We start from the raw sequence: 21,373 nt of genomic DNA on the forward strand, positions 1-21,373 counted from the left end.
CAATGGGATGACTGCCATAGGGTTTAACAGTGGAGAGAGATAAGGAATCCAGGCAGACTAAACAGCTTTAACTTGCTAGCCGTATTAACCGTCTCTTCATCTTCCTACACAAGAAAAGGCATGGACAAAATGCAAACCCTTCCTTTGTTCTTTCCACTGGGGTGTGTGTGTGTCATCAAGATGGCTGCAATCCCAGATGGTACCTTGTTTTACATTCAGAATCTAGCTGAGAATCTGAACAATTAACAAATGTTGTCGCAAAACTCTTTCTGAGGTAATTGACTAGCAATGTTCCAGCAAAATAAATTGCAGAGAACTTAGAGGAACACCTGGACTTGGGTCAGTGGTGATGTAGTGACGAATTTAGTGACGACATGCCTGAAGTCAGCATAGGTTTCATTCAGGTGCAATGAATTTTGTTCTTTGGCAATATCTAATTCACTTTGGTTTACCACCAGGCTCAGGCACACACATCCAGTTGTGTGGAGGTGATGCCATATGGTCCCACAAGTATATGCACACACCAATATGGTTGGTGACTGTGGTAACACCATAAAGTTTTGTAGGAAATGCTGCAATCACATCTACTTGTACAGTTCACACGGTAAGTCCTCCTCAAAATTCGTGCATAAGACTCTCATGGGAATGTAAATGAATATCCTTGTTCTGCTTGTGGTAGCTACTTGTCCCTCCTGTTTCTAGTGAATGGGCTGACTAAATGGTTGACCATGACCAACAGCTGCTATTCTGCATGCCACTGTCAACTTTGCAAATATGGACTGATATTTATTTGGATCATGGTGAGCAATTCAGACAACTGTTTGTCATGAGCAGAAAGATTACCAAACACAAGGATTATGGGATAAGAGCACTCCCTATGAGCAGGGCAGAAGTTGTTCATGGGCCACAAGCAGTCCCATGTTTGCTTCAGTGGCAAACCCTGTACTTAAAAGCCAAACCAGATGTGATGTTACTCACATTATTTGGCTTTGTAGGCTTCCTTTAAATAAAGAAATAGCCAGCACAGTAAGGGATGAGTTGGATCAGGATTATGGAGGTGGGCTTCACTTCCACTGTAGTCATTTTCCAAATCAGGGCCTCTTGTACCTGCTGTTTACAATGGGAGTAAACTACTCATTAGTGTCACGTATTGGGTGCTTTTGTCCCATTGACAATAGTAAACATTCCCACCCTTCTGATTCAGACCAGGGTTTCAGCAGGGGACAAAGTGTTATAGCTCAACCATTGCATGTCCAGCATGACATGGTACTGATTCAGCTCAAGGCTGCCATGCTGTCTGTTTGGGGATATATATAAAACAATGCAAAGTCAAATGATGTGACTAGCAACACATCTGGTTTGACTCTAGGTAAAGGGTTCACCAGACTCCTGTATATTTTTTGAAATCATTTAGCAGATTACAGTTCTATCCTGCTTTGCAAATTGTCTCTTAAAAAGTGAATAGAATGATTTAATGAGAAGTGAATGTAGACATATAAAAATTGAGCTTTCCAAGATCCTTAAATATGCTTGAAATGTTAATATTGAGAGTTGGATTGCTACACTCGGGGACCAATGCTAAATTAATGCATGAGCCATATTATTTCATTTGCAACAATTTTTTATTCTTCTGGTCATAAAATCATCCCCTCCCTACCACAAATTGACCAGTTTTAGTTATTGATTGATCAATAAGAAGGCAACCACTATACCACAAGTTAATCTAAAAAGTTTACAGAAGAGAATAAGATGAGCACATCAACAAGTTCCCATTAAATTGACATTTTACACTGGGAAATTCCAAATAAATGGTTCTACAGCACAGGTCCTAGTCTGGCCAGGGTAGAATATTCCACAGTAGAATATTCCACATACATTGCTGAAATGATAGTGTACCATATCATAATATTAACGAAAAATATCTAAGAATTGTCCCAATGTTCCTGATGAAAGAATGATGATAGGGGAATGTGAGAGTGCCTTGAGTGCATATTTTTCTTATTCACAGGGAGGGTAGTAAAAATAAAGTTAGTTCAGGCTTGGTTAAATATGAGAGGATTCAGTGTTCTGGAACAGGCTCCGGTTATTAATCCTCCAAATTGTATGTATTGTCTGCAGATAGATGAAAAGTAAATGCATCCAGTCTTCAGCTCTCTTTTGATTTGCTTTACATTATTTAACCCTCTTCCTACCACATGGAGGATGAACGTAAGACTTGCATTGTTGCCAGAGGACAACAGGATGCTTGTGCAGGGAAACTGAATTCTTATTTTTAATGGGCTACAAACAAAATCTCCTTTTCTCTGTGGGTACAGTTTGACATTTGCCAAAGCATCAGCACAAGGTGTAATACAAGATTAGGAAGCTGGATCCGGCTGTAAGGTTGCATCCTGGGTTTCACAGTCTCCAGCAGTGATTGGCTATGGAACTCAGTAGCAGAGCTGATACAGGATGCTGGGCTGGCCCAAGACATTTTGCTGCTTGAAGAAAAGGACAAGACTGTGCAAGCCAGTTTAGACCTACAGAATCTGACTGGACAGGCCCTTGACTATTTCTTCAAGAAGGCGACATCCTCCCCATATTAAGGGGCAAGAAGACCCCAATCTCCAGAATCTGCTATCCAAGGCAGCTGCCACATTCTGCCTATGGTAGGGCCAGCCCCACCTGTGTGAACTCTGCTAAAGCATTTGAAGAATCTAGCTGACCAGATAGCCTCAAGAAGACCTCTGCTCTGATCCAGTAAATCCTATGTGTTGGCTGTATGGCTAGATTTTATTGCATACGTATAATCACATTTTTATGGAAAACTTTTCAAGCATCAGCTGGCAGATGTCAGGGTGCTGCAGAAATAACATTATTACTATCAGCCTGTGCATGGTAAAAATCTCACTGCTTCTCAGTTTCAAAGATGTGCCACAATATAAATATGCAGTCCATTTTTTACAGTGACAAGTTGGCTTACTTTGGGAACTGAAAGTACATACAGAAATTCAGGCCACGCAAGGGCAGACATTATCCCTATGTGTATTTTGCAGCTTTATCATCTTGTACGTGATATATATATATATATATATATATATATATATATATATGCTTTCGTAGATTTTCACGGGTACAGGAATGCAGGTTTTGGTGTCCTCGGGTGTCTTCCCGTGTAAAAGTTGGGGTGTCTAGGCGACGTTTCGACGAGGTCTCACTCGTCATCTTCAGGCTGGTGCTTTCGGCTTCTTGTTACTGGAACAGAGCAGGATCTCAGTGTTTGAGTTCCTATAAATACTGTAGAGGGGGTGTGGTGTATAGCCTCCAATGTTCTGGGCAGAGAGGAAGTTCCCAGGCTAGTGTGCCTTTTCTTCTTTTGTTCCTTAATTACTTGAGAGATATCTTGAGTGATTTCTTGAGTGATATCCTGAGTACCACTTAGGTGGGTCATTAGGTGTGGATTAGTTGTTAAAGTCTTTGTGTCTTGACCTCTTGAACTTTGTGAAGAGTTTTCCTGAGAAGATGGCTGTACTGTACTTAGTTGTGCTCTGACACAAGCCACAAAACCACAGCTTAGTTGTGGCTGACACAAGCCACAAAACCACAGCTCGCCCCTATACACGAAGCCAAGCCAGAGCACAACTAAGTACAGTACAGCCATCTTCTCAGGAAAACTCTTCACAAAGTTCAAGAGGTCAAGACACAAAGACTTTAACAACTAATCCACACCTAATGACCCACCTAAGTGGTACTCAGGATATCACTCAAGAAATCACTCAAGATATCTCTCAAGTAATTAAGGAACAAAAGAAGAAAAGGCACACTAGCCTGGGAACTTCCTCTCTGCCCAGAACATTGGAGGCTATACACCACACCCCCTCTACAGTATTTATAGGAACTCAAACACTGAGATCCTGCTCTGTTCCAGTAACAAGAAGCCGAAAGCACCAGCCTGAAGATGACGAGTGAGACCTCGTCGAAACGTCGCCTAGACACCCCAACTTTTACACGGGAAGACACCCGAGGACACCAAAACCTGCATATATATATATATATATATATATCCCCCTATTTTTTCTCCTTCTTTTGGTATTAGGCAGCAGCTACCGTTATGGGGAACACATGTTTGTTTTTTGGCTCCTATGCAGCAGGAACCTCCATAGCACAAGAGACCCTGCTGGGCTGGCAGTATTTTAGGGGTGCCTATGAAGCTGTGCACATGTATCCCAAGATCCCTTGTAATTTCACAGAAAGAGATGAGATGATACCCTTTCCCCCTATTCTTTTATTGTCCTGCTGCTTCACCATACCTCCTATTCCACCCTTCCAAAATACTGGTGCAACCAGAACCGTTTATAAAATTAACTTCAGAACTGGAACATGCTTAGTTACATGGGTTCGTGTGCATCTTCTTCCATCCTCTGTTTTACTAATGTGCAGATGCATTTTCATAAAACACTGCAAAAAGGGACAATCCTGAAGTAACTGCATTTATAATTGCATCAAGACACTTTTTTGTGTTAATGATGCACACCTCTCGGTGTGCCTCTTTTCTGAAGGAAAACTATTTGACAGAACAGAGTCTTCCACTAGCCAAACATGGGTTGAGATGATCTCCAGCAATTCTCCCTCACCTCTTTATACAAAAATGTGTGTATTAGGAGAAATTTGCACTAAAATGCTGGTGGATGTTCATGAGAACCCTTTTTAAAAATGCAAACTGATATGGAAATGTGGATACCTGAACCAAAGATTGGGAAAATGAGAAAAGGTTAGAATCTGAAATTGGCAGTTTCATCCAAGGGGCAAAAATAGTGAGACAAGGGAGGGGGGCAAGAAAAACAGTAAATATGAAGATGGCATATTAGTTATTTTTCTTGATATTCCACCCACCTACCACTCTTCTGTCACCTCCACAGTTCTTTCCCAGTTACACTGGCATGGTTCCCAGTGTTTTGCAAGTCACTAGCATTCCTCCTGAAAGAACTGGATCTCTGATGAAATGACAAAGTCTCGATAGGGTGACACCTGGAAGATAGGGTGCACTTGGAATATCAATCACATTTTAAAAAATGCTTTGAATCTGGGACTTTAAAAATGAGAAACAAATGTTGTTTAACACCCCCCCCCCATCATTCACCTCTCTGTGTTTATGAATGACCTAAATTCTTTTCAAACTTGAAGCAGTGGGAAGAAATGTAGCCAAAGTGATGATTTTCCATGAGATCATCTTGATGAAACCATTCCAGTGACAGCAAAGGGAAACAAAATGAAACGATGCTTACATGTGAGCAACACGAAATGCACTCATTAGGATTAATCCCATCTCGTTCTTCCTGCCTTAATTTCTTGGGTAGCAATCAATCAGTCTCTAATACGTGCTCTTGACTTAAAATGCAAACACAAAGGATGTTTTTCAAAGCTCTGGCTTATAGACTTTCTATAATTCAGGGAAATTGACCAATGTCTCCTGTTATGCCTGATCATTGCCCCTGCTGGCTGGAGCTTGTGGGAGCTCGAGCCCAGCCATTTCTGGAAAGCCACAGGTTCCTTATCCCTGCCTTGCACAGAAATGAGGTCCATATTAAGGCCCCCATCTGCACTATACGTTTAAGCAGTTTCATACCACTTTGAACAGTCAGCTGTAGTTTGTTAATGGAGCTGAGAGTAGGGCTGTTCACATCTCCCCATCTGGCCCATGGCCCTGATCTGGGGTCCTCAATTAAACATATGACCAGGAGCATGGCCAGAGAAGGAAATATTGCATCTCTTTGTCTCCCCCCCAGCCACTCTCTACCAAGAGTGAGGTGGTGTCAATTCTTCAGGGGGCTCTTTTGCAAGTATCTTCCCTACAGAGCAGCTGCTTGGAGAAGACCAGGCAAGGTCCACACATTCAGCCGCTGCAGCTGCTTAGTCATCAAGTTACAGTAATCAAATACTGAGAAATCATATGATGTATATGCCTCTGTGAATTGATGTATATGCCTCTGTCTTTGATTAAAAAGGTAAAGGTAAAGGACCCCTGACAGTTAAGTCCAGTTGCGAATGACTCTGGGGTTGCATGCTCATCTCACTCTATAGGCCGAGGGAGCTGATGTTTGTCCGCAGACAGTTTTTCAGGTCAGGACTAAGCTGCTTCTGGCGAAACCAGAGCAGTGCACGGAAATGCTGTTTACCTTCCTGCCAGGGCAGTACCTATTATCTATTTTCACTTTGACATGCTTTCGCACTGCTAGGTTGGCAGGAGCTGGGACTGAACAAAGGGAGCTCACCCCATCGCAGGGATTTGAACCGCCGACCTTCCAATTGGCAAGCCCAAGGCTCAGTGGTTTACACCACAGCGCCACCCACATCCCTTATTTCTTTGATTAGGGTAAAGTGAACAGGGTTGAATGGTGACCCAGAACACATAAGGTGTTGCAATGGCTAAATAAAAAGTTTTAAAATAATGCCTCTCTCTTCCTCCTTCCCCTGCTTCTACTTTGTCTAACAGAACTAAATTTAAATAATAAAACAAACGTTTTCTTAATTGTTACCAACTGAACTATTCTCACAGTTTATTGGCATAGAGTTTGCACACACACAAAAAAAAACCCCAAAGCAAAATGTCAAGCACTTTAGCGAAAACATCTTGCAGGATGAAAAGGGAACAATAAAGATATCTAATCATTAAACAGTGAGCTTCAGAGACAGAAGGTATTACCAGCTAAATTTCCATAAAGTCACTTGATGCAGTCCCACTTTTTTATCGGTGTTCATTAGCTCCCGAATGTCGACCAAACGACACATTTATGTGGGAGATCGGTGATTAGATCTCCCAGTGTTTTTGTTTTTATTTGAAAGAAACCACGAGTGGGGAGGGGTAAGCTAAAACCCTTTCCCCAGCACCATTTTCCCCAATCTAAATGCCTTTCCTCTCTGCCAAGTCACTGTTAACCTGTATTTCCCCATTCCTTCTTATGAGGCCCACAACAGGGAGGTTTCATTTTGTTTTGGTAGGGGGAGATTTAGACCCAGAAAACAGCACCAAACAAAAGGGCTCAGGAGCCTGTCCGCCTTCACTGCTGCTCCAATCAAATTTGGTTGTGTATTTAACTTTTCAGAAGAAGTGAGGCCACAAAGCAGCTGGGAAGCTTAGGAAGACCCTGGTCTGCTTTGGGATGCTTTGCTGATGGTACAACCTGACTTGGGGACATGAGATCATGAGCCAAATCACCCCAATTCATTTTGTTATTTGAGATGCAAACACAGCCAATGGATGCACATAGAATATATACTCTATAAAGGAAAAGCATGTGCACCTATATGCAAAAGTCACAGGATTTCTTTGAAACCTGCAGAAGTGGCACTTCACTTTTAAACACACTGAAGCGATGCTCTGCTCCTCTGATTCCTGCAGTAAACGGCTTCCAAGAAATTGTATTTAGAATCATAGGCTTCATTTTTCCTGAAACCAAAATGCTTGTTCAGCAAAAGGTGGATGTTAATATACCCTCTCTAAGTGATTTCAGCCAAGGGAAATGGATACGTTAAATGCAGTGACTTTGCAAAGATTAAGAAACTTCAAAACAACCCTTATTAGGAAAAGGGGGATTCCCAGAATGACTGGTTTGGCAAGTATATAACCCTTACAGTACTTAATGAAATGTATCCAAGTGCTATGGTTTTTATTTGCAAGCTGTTACCTTCTTTTGAAGATCATCTTAAGCCCATTGCTGCTTATTAGAACTTTTGAATCCCCACCAAGCAAAATCAAAGTTAACTTCATTCTGTCCATGGGACTGGCAGAATGAAATTCAATATATCTTTTACATCTCCAGCGGCTTTCATCCTGCTTAAACAACACCTCACATAAGGAGACTAGGGGGAGGCTTGAGCACAATCAAAAAGATGGGCAAAAATCCTGCGTAAAGTCTTGAGGCACATCCTCACAATTGATGTTCAATTGGGGAAAAAACAAAGAAAAAAATAGTTCTGAATGATCAAAGGGTTGGAACAGCTCCTGTACAAAGAAAAACTAAAGGATTTGTATGCTTTTTAGCTTAGAAAAAAGAGGTGACCAAAGGGGTACATGAGAGGGGTTCATCAAATAGTGTGTTTTGTGGAGAAAGTGGAAAGTGATTTCCCTCCCCCCCCCACTCAGGACACTTCATCCCCCATGCTTCATAGTGGCTCTAAATGAGACAACAGGCCATTGCCGCCATCACTATCTACCTGTGATGCTGTGAGCTTTATTTGAAAGCATTTGGCTGAGCCTGAGAGCAAAGTAGAAACTCAGATCAGAGAAAGTTTAGAATGCATAACATCCTCCACATTGTGTCTTTCATGTGTGTGTGTGTGTGTGTGTGTGCTTTTTAAATCTTTCCCGACACTGTCTTCTTTTTCATATGCACTTGTTTGTCTGCTAAGAAAACAAACACATGTAGTTAGTGGCAGTAGTCAACTGAAAGTGCAGCAACAAAGCAAAGGGCATCCAAGCAGGAGAGAGAAATGGAAATTTAAAGGAACTGTCAGCTGAACAAAGGCAAGGCAACTCTGGCCTTTCCTGGTACTTGGAACATTATCGGCATAAGCTTAAGATGCTGTCTTACTTTTACAAATTAACAAGGGGGAGTGGGAGGCTGATGCCTTCTCAGTGAGATACTTTCCAGAAGCAAAGAGGGCTAGTCATTTATTCCAGTGCCATGTTTCTTCAAGCACATTTAAAAAGCCTGACAGTTCGTCCAAGCGTGGGTAAGTAATTAACCACAGGAAATAAAATGTTGTCTACATTCATTTTCAAAGAGGAGTAAGGTATACTAGATAGAGCACAATGCTGCTTTTCTAGGTTTGTCATGTGTCAGGAAAATTCCTGATGTGATGTCCTGGTTTTCAAATGTTAAAATGGCGTCGGGGGGTGTTGTATGGCAACGTGATGGAAAAAGCAGCAGAAACAGCTCAAAAAAGCTTCACAATTTGGGTTTGTTCCCAAAGAAAGCTGGTCCTGAGGTTCCCCACCCAGATATAAAGATTTCTCACCAACATTGCCCATGACCACTTGTTTCACATGGCGTCAAGAGCTCCCAGTGTCATAGCAGGTGAACATGCAGCAGTGGTGGGAAACAAAAGCACAACCCTCTGCTCTGTTGCTTCTTCACAGGGTCAGCATGGGGTTAAGGTCTACAGAAAGTTCAGGTGGCCAATTGCCTCTGAGAACACCAAGGTTACTCGTAGTTCCAGCCAGGCATGCATGGAGGTGTGAAATGCACTGGGCTTTGCAAAGCTACTGTGATTGAGTGAATGGCCATGGCAGGACCACTGGAAGGTTCGTACATTTCTGGGTATCATGCTTTGGGTGACCTTGGCCCAGTAGCAACCCTGGACCTCCCAGAAAGCTTTATATCACCAATTGATGTAAACGTGTCCTTAATTTATGTTTTCATTTTGAATCCTGCAGGTGTCACACAGGGCCATTTCACTGATCTTTGTAGTATGAACTATTATCTTCTAGCATACCCTACAATATAAAATCCAGCATAATAATTCAGTTTACTATTAAATGAACACAGCCAAATGGCTCAATATTCCACATGCTCGCCATATATTCATCACAGACTAACACAGAAACAAGGAAGCCTTTGAAAGAAGACTACAATAGAAGGATCATCTGTATCCAGCTTTTCCCATCCTGTCCAGTATTAGGGCTGGAACTGTTTGTGCAAGATGGTCTTTGTAGATATAAACATTCTTTAAATACCTTTCACACTATATAAGGACTGTAAATAGTTCAGGCACTCCTCGGGAATATTATCTTGAAATCATAGCCCTTACATTACCTTTCTCTTAAGGGTGATTTATTACTTGGATAGAAGTACAAAATCCATAAAACAATAGGGAGCTTGAGAGGCAAGTCGCTAAAGTACTGTTACAGATGCCTGGACGTTGCTGTCCATACTTTGTCTTTGGCAGGCGGCTTGCCGATTGGAGAGTGAACAGTGCAGCCAGCGTGACTCCATATTGACAGTATAGATCCATGTCTTGGAAAGAGCCTTAGAGTAATTTAAGGACTAGGGACTTGGAGTTGGGGCAGGGAACAAATGCAGAACAAATGTCACACACAATCGGCATGATCAAAATGCCCGGAAAAAACACCATAGAAAGACACCATGAAGTAGCCTGGGTTCCTGGAACTTTGTACTGATGGACACATGTCTTTAGAAAGCTAGGCATTAGATGTGTACAACATCATGCTAAATGCAGCTTGCCAACCATAGGTGGTGATCTTCTCAGCGCTCAGTAAGCTTCTTGTTTTGAGCTTTTTCTCCTTGGGACTACAGAAACAAGAGATCACTTGGTAAACCACACTACATGGCTGGTGGGCTGCCACAGGTTAAATGGGTCACAAGTTGTTCAGGCTTCATATATACTAAGACAATGTAGAATGATCTCATTAACCACTGATAGGCCATTTAAACAGAATTGATTTTCCCCTGGCACTAGACAAGTGTCCATTAGAAACAATGCACAGCAACAATTTCTACCCAATGCTCCAACATTTTGATATTTTCCACAGAACCTCTGGGAAACCAGTACCCTATTCCTGATCACAACATATGTAGAAATGCACAGACTGTATTTCCTGATTAAGAGGAAAGGCAGAGCTCAGGTGAAGAGGCTAAGCAATATAAAGAAAACCAGGAGTTGCTACATTCCCTCTCAATGGAACCTCTGGCTTTAACTGAAATGTCCTCCATGTTTTATGAGTGATTGGTTTTCTTTGAAAACTATCCCAAATTATAGAAATCATTTTGGAGAGTTGCACCTTTCCATATTTTACCTGTTTTCTCTGTCCCAGCTGGGTTACCAATGTGATGTTTTGCAATCAATGAAACGTTGGATCCCCAGTGTGTGCATGTGACTGTATGTGCACACGATTGTCTCTGTGTATGATTCTCTTTGCATGTAGATTTGGGTTTTTGTATGGGATGCAAGCATTATCTAAGATACAGAGGTAGTATCCACATACGAGCCATGTGGACACATTAGAAAGATCCGTTCCCTGTTATTTGCTGTACTTTCTTGGGTTCCATGATCACTACAGATGGTGACAGCAGTCATGAAATTAAAAAATGCCTGCTTCTTGGAAGAAAAGCGATGACAAACCTAGACAGCATCTTAAAAAGCAGAGACATCACCTTGCCAACTAAGGTCCATATAGTTAAAGCCATGGTTTTCCCAGTAGTGATGTATGGAAGTGAGAGCTGGACCATAAAGAAGGCTGATCACCAAAGAATTGATGCTTTTGAATTATGGTGCTGGAGAAGACTCTTAAGAGTCCCATGGACTGCAAGAAGATCAAACCTATCCATTTTTAAGGAAATCAGCCCTGAGTGCTCACTGGAAGGACAGATCCTGAAGCTGAGGCTTCAATACTTTGGCCACCTCATGAGAAGAGAAGACTCCCTGGAAAAGACCCTGATGTTGGGAAAGATGGAGGGCACAAGGAGAAGAGGACGACAGAGGAAGAGATGGCTGGATAGTGTTCTCGAAGCTACCAACATGAGTTTGACCAAACTGCGGGAGGCAGTGGAAGACAGAAGTGCCTGGCGTGCTCTGGTCCATGGGGTCATGAAGAGTCGGACATGACTAAACAACAACATAATCCCACTAGGTATGATCAAATCATGATGCTGAAATAGGTGCAGCATCATGCATGCCTGACCTACATTGAAGAAAATGTGGCTCATTCTCCACATACTTATATCAGTATTCATATTATAAGGATTCCATTTGCATGGCTATTAAAATCAAAAAGTTTTCAATGGAGAAAGCGCATTGTGTATTTGGTCTGGTTCTTTAGTTGCAGCTTCCACAGTTTGCAGTAGAAGTTGATGGGCAAAATGGAGAAAAGCAACAAAAGAAATCTGGGGCCAGCAAAACTGCATAAACACCTGGTTCAGAAACAAAGGAGCATTCACTTCAAAGGACACGCGAGTGAATGCTTGTATTGCTATAAATGTCTCCCATTGCTCATTCTTCACAACAGTTTAGAATTTTTGTTTAGAGCCAGTTCTCCCATCACACTCAATCACAATTTTCAAACAATGGACTTTTGTGATGACTTCAGTTTGAGAAGGAGAAAGCTAATTGGACCCTGTGAACAAATCACAAAATTAGTTTCCAGGATTTGCAAAGAAGACATTTCCTGTTTAAGTATTCTCTGATCCAGTTCTTGTGCTCCCTTCATCATTCTTCTGTGAAATAATGCAATGATTGGCAGTGCATGAAGATTTAGATCACCTCCACACCCAAATGACTTTATAAGCTGAAAGGACACATCTAATTTATTTAAATTCAGTCCAGTGCACTTGAGCTAGAGCAGCAGTGTCACAGACTGGGCAGAATTAGAACAAAAAAATAAATATAAATAAAACGGCTCATCTGGGCCGATGCTTGAGTATTCAGATTCAAAATGTGATGTGTTTCTCAAATAAAATGGATTCTATTTCAATCCCTAGCATCTTCAGGCAGGAATGGGAAATGTTCTCGCCTGAAATTCTAGAGAGCCATTGCTAGTCAGTATAAATAAGAACACCTGAAGAGCCTGTTGGATCAGGCTTTTATTCCATCTAGTCCAGCATCTTCATTGTGGTTAACTTGATGTAGACCAAGAGTAGCCAACAAGGTGCCTCCAGATATTGCGGGCCAGGTGCGGGGAAGCTTTGGCCCTTCATATGAGCTGAACTACAACTTCCATCAGACCCACAAAGCATGGGCAACACCACAAATTGTGTGAGTTTTAGTTCAGCAATATCTGAAGGGTGAAAGGTTCTCAAATGTGGACTATGTATTTCACCTTTCCTGATCTTTGGCAATGTTGGTGGGGATAATTAGAGTCCACAACATCTGGAGGGCACCATGTGGGTTAACCGTGCCATAAACAGTACTGAGCTAGTTGTACCAACTGCCTGGCTCAGTTTAGGTACAATGTAAATTGCTGTGTTCCGAAAAGAAATGAACAAATCGAAACAACCTACAAAAATGTACACAACCCAGTAGCCCTGAGTTCTCTGGCTGATGGATGGGGCCAGAATGTGCTTCCCTGTGGCGGAATACAGGTACGTGTTGGTTCTTAAGAATTAACGCCAAAGCACAATTACAAGCCAAGGAGATTAAAATGCAATTGAGTGCTTTAATTAATTAAATGGGTGGATTAATTAAATTAATTAAAATGTTTCAATTAATTCAATGGGTGGATTAATCAAGTTTTTTTGCCTATTACCCAAGAGTGATGCTGGGCACACTTCTCTGGGGACATCATATCATAGCAAATTCAGGGCACTTCTTCAGGCCCTCATGCCTTTGGGTCAGCAGTGGGAAACTTCTGGCCCAAGTTAGATTTACCAGGGATACCAACTGAGCCCACAAGACTGTTTTCCCCTCACCATGCCTAGCATGTAGGACAAATGAGGCCCATGAAGGGCGGGACAGATTTGCTTTAGGTGGTTTTGATTATCAGGCAGTGTGGAGAAAGCAGGCTGGTCCGTAGGCCAGATTCAACTAAGCATAGCTGTCAACGTTTCCCCCTATTTAAAGGGAAATTCCCTTATTCTGAATAGGATTCCTCGCAAGAAAAGGGGAAAGTTGACAGCTATGCAACTAAGGCCAGGCACATAGGCTCTTCTGCTCTTGTCCAGTCCTCCGCTTTGGGCACTTCTATCATAGGCTGGCCTCCATAGTATCTCCAGTGTTATCATTCACAAATGTATGTAGCATCGCCAGATCATGCCTGATTGAATGGTAGGAGAAATTTGGGCTGTTTGGAATTATTATTATTATTATTATTATTATTATTATTATTATTATTATTTATCATTTATACCTCACCCATCTGGCTGAGTTTCCCCAGCCACTCTGGGCGGCTTCCAATCGTTAAAAACAATACAGCATTAAATATTAAAAACTTCCCTGAACAGGGCTGCCTTCAGATGTTTTTTAAAAAGAAGATAGCTGCTTATTTCCTTCACATCTGAAGGGAGGGCGTTCCACAGGGCAGGCGCCACTACCGAGAAGGCCCTCTGTCTGGTTCCCTGTAACCTCACTTCTCGCAATGAGGGAACCCCCAGAAGACCCTCAGCGCTGGATCTCAGTGTCCGGGCTGAACGATGGGGGTGGAGACGCTCCTTCAGGTATACAGGGCCGAGGCCGTTTAGGGCTTTAAAGGTCAGCACCAACACTTTGAATTGTGCTCGGAAACGTACTGGGAGGAAGAAAGAACCATAAGGAAGAACAGTCAGGAAAGGATGTTTTAAGACGAAAATCCATACATGTTTCCCATTGTCTCAGCTTGCCTAGTTAAGTATTGTCACACATATGACCCGAGAATACTTCAGGGGCAGTCACGTAATTCTGTCCTGTGGTACATTTTACCATCCTCCAATGGTGCTGCGATGTAAGATTAAATGCATGTGCAAGTGGCAAAGGTCAGCAAAACATTTGGGGTAAATTTTATTTATGGATTTACTTCATGCTTAAGATATCTAGCCCACTCTATCCCTAGAGCTAAGGTGTGTTACAATTTAGACGCATTGTGATTTTTCAATTTTCCTCCTTAAAAAAATCTTTCCAGCTGTTTTCCATCTGCCCAAATGTTCCCCTTCACTGAAGCTATTTAGAAACCACTTCTGCCTGGAAACGTGTTAGCAACTCTCCTATTCTTTGAGAGATGCATGTGTAGGATTACATATGCAATCAACACCTTTGGTTTATCAGTATGGTAGTTTTACGGGCATCAAAAAGTATTTGCATCTGCTCTTGACCATTAAATTAATTTGAAGATCTGCACTATTTGTTCATGTCCACTTTTTTTTTTACCTCACAGTAATGACAAAATAGATCTATCTTCACATTCCTCTAAAAATGTTCCTTTCATCAATTTCACCTTTTATTAGTAAGCACTTCAAGTCACAAAATCCTTTATTCCTTGCCTTTTCAGTCAGTTATATTTAGATTTTTGTTGGATTAGTTGTGAAAGCAAACCTGTGAGGTCAAAGCCAGAGGGAATCAATTTGAACTTAACACCTTGAAATATTTCTACTTCTTTTAAATCATCAAAAGTGTGTAAACTTGGGTAGCTGCCTAATGCTGGTCAGAGAAACTGATTCCAATTTGCCTTGAAAACTGAAATGATTATTTACCTAAAAGAGTGTCAAAGAAATTACTACAATTTGCCTTATTCATCAGGCAAGAGAATATTTTGTGCTCTAATTTAACAATATGAGGAACAAGATGGCCAAGTGCAAAAATATCTTCCAATTCTTACTTAACTGTAAGTACAGATAGGTGACTTTGTCCATTTCAGTTTCTTTTGGATTATCATTATTCCAGTCTTCAGTTGTCCATATTTCCACACCAGTTTAAGAGTCTTCTTTTTGAAAAGTCCTTATGAAAATTCATAATTTTAGTGTGAATTACTTCCAATATATACATTTTAAATGCAATTTTGCATAATACACACATCTTTGCAAAGCCATTCCGACTAATTCCCTCACATTTTGATGTGCTATTTTCACCAATTTTTATACACACTGTACTTTAGCACATGCATTCTTGTACACATTGCTTGGCTGGCAAAATACAGATTCAGAAAATTGCAAAATTCACATCTGGCTGTGTTACTATTCACGTATTGCTTTGGAAAGTATAGCTGAGATAGGTTCACTTTCAACTGTGAACTGAGTCAACTTGCTCTCCTACTCCTTGCTGTGAGAAATGGATCCAGAATTCCAGCACTCCAGCCTAACATGTCTTGGTGTAATGTGGAAAATGAACGGTACTCTGACCACTCCAAAGCCACTTTTTAAAAACCAGTTCAGCTGACAAATACATGAAATCAGATAGCGCTTTGTGCATTTAGTACAGGCAGAAGTGTGAGTCCCCTTTTGTAACCGTCCTGCCAATTATCTTCTAAAGTCTAATGGTTTTATTGGTGTTAAGCAGAGGTGTCTGTTTTCTTGAGCTCAGTCGCTTTCCCGTTCCTAATCAGGATCAGTTACATTGGAGTGGAAAAGACATTTTAAAAATTAAGACAGAACGTAAAAGGATTTGCTCCTGAGATTATTTGCTGATATATGCTACAGATGGCAGATTCATTTTTTGTGAAAAATAAGGGCTGGGCAGGGAATCCTAAGCAGATGTGCTGGTGGAGCATGGAAAAGATTTATTGGAGCCTGAGTTTTTTGAAGGGAGTACAAGAGTTTTTGTCTGCATTGATCATTAATTGATCATTGGGTCTTAAAAACCTCTGGGTGACAAAACAACAACAACAAACCAGTCATCAGATAAAGCAAGCTATGCAGTGCAACCTCCTCACCCCAATCCAGAAGACTATTGTGATGAATTAGAAAGCAGAGTGAAGTAAGATTTTTAAAAAAGAAGCCATCAGCTTTTTGGTGCAAATTTCTTCTAATATGCACATTTTGGCAAAGCAAGTTGCCCTAGCTGAATGCATTTTTCTGCAGACTTTATCCTAGTATATGCATTTTTGTAATTGGTTGGTGAACTGCAATGCAAAAATTTTTTGGGGGGGGGAATGAATTTCAAAGGACGGCTGTTTCCTTTTGTGTACTGTTCCAGAAAGTGTGAAGTAAGTAGTTTTCACCTTTAAATGTGAACTGAATTGAATTTCTGCCCCATCTCTACATGTGAATAAGTCTTAAGTCAGAAAAGACAAAGAAGCTCGGGGTCAGAGTCTTCCATATGACTTCCAGAAAGATTCTGGACAATTGAAACTTGGAAGTAAAGTGTCCTGTCTGCTTTCCTCCCCACCTAATTACTGAAAGAACATAGGCTGCTTTAATGCACTTTGAAATGAAAGTCCATTCTTCACAATAAGCTAACAAATGGGATTTGACAAAAGTCAAGGGGTTTCAGCTGCTGCTTTCACTATCCACAGTAAATCAGTAAGTATGGAGTTGATTAGTATCAAAAGTTAGGCTAAGGAACTCTAAAATTGGTTTTATATTTTGTGGGTGCCTTTCAAAATAATTTAACTCCAAGTCTGAACTAGTTTTTACAAGTTGTATAGCTTAGCTGTGTTATACTGGCCTTTTAATGCAAGGGTAATGTTTTTGAGGTTTCATCTCCCTGCACACCAGAAATCAATTACCCTGCAATAGGATAACATTACCAGCAACAAATGCAATACAGTTATTCCCAGGCTCTTTCGGCAGAGTTGGGTTTGGCATGTTAATTTAAGCTAAGGAATGAATACAAGCATTTCATCTATCTTTGGACCAATGTTGTGCTAAATGCCAATTTTAAACCATGGTTTAGCCTAAGCTGCATCCATGGAACCTTAGAACACTTCTCTTTTGTAGTACAAAATGAAGTCATAATCCCTCTATTCATCATCAGTGAGTGGTGAGCAGAAGAAAATGTTCATATATTCCTTACACATTTCCTAGCAGAACCTTAACATTTGTTTTGTGTGGGCACCCGTGTAGCATCTTATTTGTTTATTAATTCTAGACAAAGAAATTAAAGGCAAGTAAGGTGACATTTCAGTTCAAAGGAGGAACAGGGAAGTGGGAAGAAGGAAGGAAAACAAATCACTTGAAGGTTACCAGTCTACCTAACATTAGATTGTACCTGAAGCTAAATCCATCTAAAAAAATTAGACATGACTGATTTGGCAATGCTATGACACATTCATTGGTATAATTTCAAGGGCAAAGGAAAGTTACTGTGACCAATGCCCTGCTGCACATAACTGGTGAAGCTGGAGAGGAAAACTATGTCTGAACACTGTACTAAACCATAGTATAGTGTTACTTGAACAAGCCTGAGACTTGTGTGCTCAACCCCTCTTCTACATTGGCATGGGAGGAGGCTGGAAAAATCTACTTCCATTTTCAACTAATCATAGCTTGTTCTCTCTCTTGTTTTAAATCAGGGCAAAATGTGATTATTAAACAATGGATTGTCAAATATCAAACCATGATTTCTGATCCTGGCTTGTTCAGAGAAACCATAGTTAAAACCACAGTTTTTAGGTTGGACATAATGACAAAAATTTAGCTGAAAACAGAAGCTTCTTTCTCAATCTCTATGGGAAGAGAGAGCAGACTTGTGCACATATTGCTATAATATGGTTTACTGTTCCATCCACACCAGGCCATTGTATTCTAAGAATATGCCAAAAGAGACACCATTGCCATAGGCCTCTGAGAATCTCTAGCCTTTCTGTTACTTCTCATAGGCCCCATCTACTTCATATGTTAAAACCATATTATACCTTTTTAAATTGTCATGAGTTCCTGCAAAGAATCCTAGGAAGTATAGTTTGTTGAAGGGTGCTGAGAGCTGCTAGGATACCCCCTATTTCCCACAGAGAGCTGCAATTACCAGAATTCCCTGGAAAGAAAGATTGGGTGTCAAGGTACTCAGAATCATGGCTCTGTGAGGGGAATAGAGCCTCTGTGTGCCCTCAACAAACTATATTTCCCATAATTCTTTGGGAGAAGCCATAACTATTTAAAGTGGTGTAATACTGCTTTAAATATACAATGCAGATTGGGTCCTAGTGAAGGGCAAGCCCACAGGTATTCCAAGCCTACATAACTGTTTCCTGACTTCCCATATTGTATCCACAGAAAACACTAGTGAAAGAAGAAAGATGGCATGTTTGAACCATTATAAAACCTAGAAGTTGTACATTTGGGTGCAGTTCAAATTCCAGCCACAGTCCTATGGCCTGGTTGCTTGGCGTGAGCTGAGTTAGTAGAGTAGGGCAGCAATGAGTAGACACCCAGAGGAGCTATGAAGACAGAAAGTGGCTGTTCTGGGAACTGTGTTGATGAGAGAGATGAGAACAGTGAGTTTGGGTTTCTGTGGCACCTTGGGAACCAAAGCTATATGGGAGCTGAGAAAGAGAAAGGGCAAAGGTATCATTCTTGCCATTCACCGCAGGAAGCTACTGTTTTCACTTCTGCAATAAAAAGTTCAAAAGCTAAATGTTATTACAATAAAATAGTCCATGACTAAAACTGTCAGGCACACTTCCAAAATACAGCAATAATATGAACATTAACCAAATTACTTCTAGGGAGAAATTTTTCTGCAAGCTGAGCCTTTTTAACCCCCAGCAATTACATTTTTTTATTGTAAATATCACGCTACTCAACCAATCTAACGATGAAGCCCTGGAAATGATATTGCACAATATCTCAACACCTCTGCCAAATAAAATATGAGAGTGAATGTTTCATCCCTTGCTGATTAAACCTGTCTTTATTGCCAGAACTTTATATCTCCCCTTAAGCCATTCCTTTGAAATTTGATCCCCCAACCAGCTCAAATCTTATATGCTGAATATGGCTGCCGGCCCAAGGCTGAGGACCATGGAGATTATGGGATACCATTTATTTCAATTGGAAAGCATTACTCTCTGCACTTCTCGAGAGATGGCTCTGCATCGCTGGAAGCTTTTGTCTTTCTACAGCCCACTTAACTGTGTCTAATTGCCTGTTGTATGATTTAAGTATTTCTGCAAGGCAGAAATCAGGAGGCTTCAAGATCTTAAAAGGATGTGGAAATAAGAGCTGCCTGGATTTGAACTAGGGTCATTTGTAATCACTGGGGATCACCCACAGAAGCATGCTTTTCTAAATCAGACTCTTTTTTCAAGGGACATCCTCTATTAGAAAATGGAAAATGGGGGGGGGGGGAGAGAGAGAAAATGGAAGCAAGAAGAATTACCAATGACTGAAGAATGGAGGATGAAGTTAATGGACTATGGAGAACTAGATAAACTAACAGGAAGAATTCGAAACCGGCGGGACTAGAAATTCACAGAAGACTGGAGTAAATTTACAGACTATTTGAAAAGTATTTGTGAAGATCAGACGACGTTTGTAGGTTTGCAAGAAGTTCTGTGAGGAGTATTATTGGAAGTATTGCGAAAATAGATAAGGGGAAGGATAATTTGTTAAGAGACTTAAAGGCAATATAAAGTTAAGAAATGTATAAGAAGTGGATAAAACGGTGGATTATCAGAGGTGCTGATGGAAGTCTAAAAAGATTGTATAAGTGATAAATTTCATGGTACATTTTATAATTTATATGTTAAATTCAATAAAAATTATTATAAAAAAAAGAAAATGGGGGGGGGAGGCGTTGGTCACTATGAAGTTAACATTCAGTAGTTTGCAAATATTTTCCCTCACACACACAAAAAGGAAAACCTGTTGTTGTATTTAATTAGGACATGAGATCCAAGTTTGCAGGTGCTGGTGCTGATACCAGTACAGTACCACTAAGGATCTCTGGTGCTACTGCTGTTGCTATGGACCTTCATAGGAGAAATCAAATACAACTAGCCAATATGCAACCTGTCTGCCATGTGATGGATTCACACATCACACTGAGTCATTTGTATGTGGCCACATGTTAAGATGTTCTGAAAGTAGGAGGTTTCCATGGATTTCAGAGCCTGGACTCCCAACTCCACTAGCTAACGCTGAAACAGAATAGCATAGGAATGGTCTTGGGGAGAATATTTTAATTATATGTACAGTATTCATCTGGCATGCCATCAACAGTAGTCTGAAACTGCTGAGCCTATGTGTCAGTTGATCTTCATGTTAACATTTGGTACAATGTGTTTATGCACTTTTTTCCATTGTTAGTTCCTGGGAGAACCTTTGGGTGACAAGGAACTAATAAGTTTAATAAACACACATACATACATATCTACCCTGGGTTGTAGTCAACTAAGCTTTAATCAGAGTAGACCCATAGTAATTAATTAACATGACTACCTTAGGTCCATTAAAATAAATGACTGCACTCCGAATAGCAGTTAGTCAAATGCAACCTCCTGTGATTAACAGATCACACTGAATCACTTCTGTCTGGTCATTTGTTGGCTCACCAGGAAATATTGAGGTTCTATACTGGTAAAGCAGCCTCCCTCCACTCTCTCTCCAGATGTTGTTGGACTGAAAGTCCTATCATCCCTGACCATTGGCCATGCTGTCTAGCCATGATGGGAGCTGGAGTCCAACAATACAGTGGTACCTCAGGTTATGAACTTAATTCATTCCGGAGGTCCATTCTCAACCCGAAACCGTTCTTAACCTGAGGTGCGCTATCACTAATGGGGCCTCCAGCTGCTGCCGTGCCACCACCACACAATTTCCGTTCTCATCCTGGGGCAAATTTCTCAACTCAAGGTACTACTTCTGGGTTAGCGGAGTTTGTAACCCAAAGTGTTTTTAACCCAAAGTGTTTGTAACCCAAGGTACCACTGTATCTGGAGAGGCACAGGTCTCACATTCCTGCCCTAAAGGAACTAGCATTTTTTTTTTAAGCGAACAAACAGGAACCTAAATTGCCAGCTCAATATATGCATCCA

Source organism: Podarcis erhardii (genome assembly GCF_964252035.2).
Source record: "Podarcis erhardii genome assembly, chromosome: 3".
NCBI lineage: Eukaryota > Metazoa > Chordata > Lepidosauria > Squamata > Lacertidae > Podarcis > Podarcis erhardii.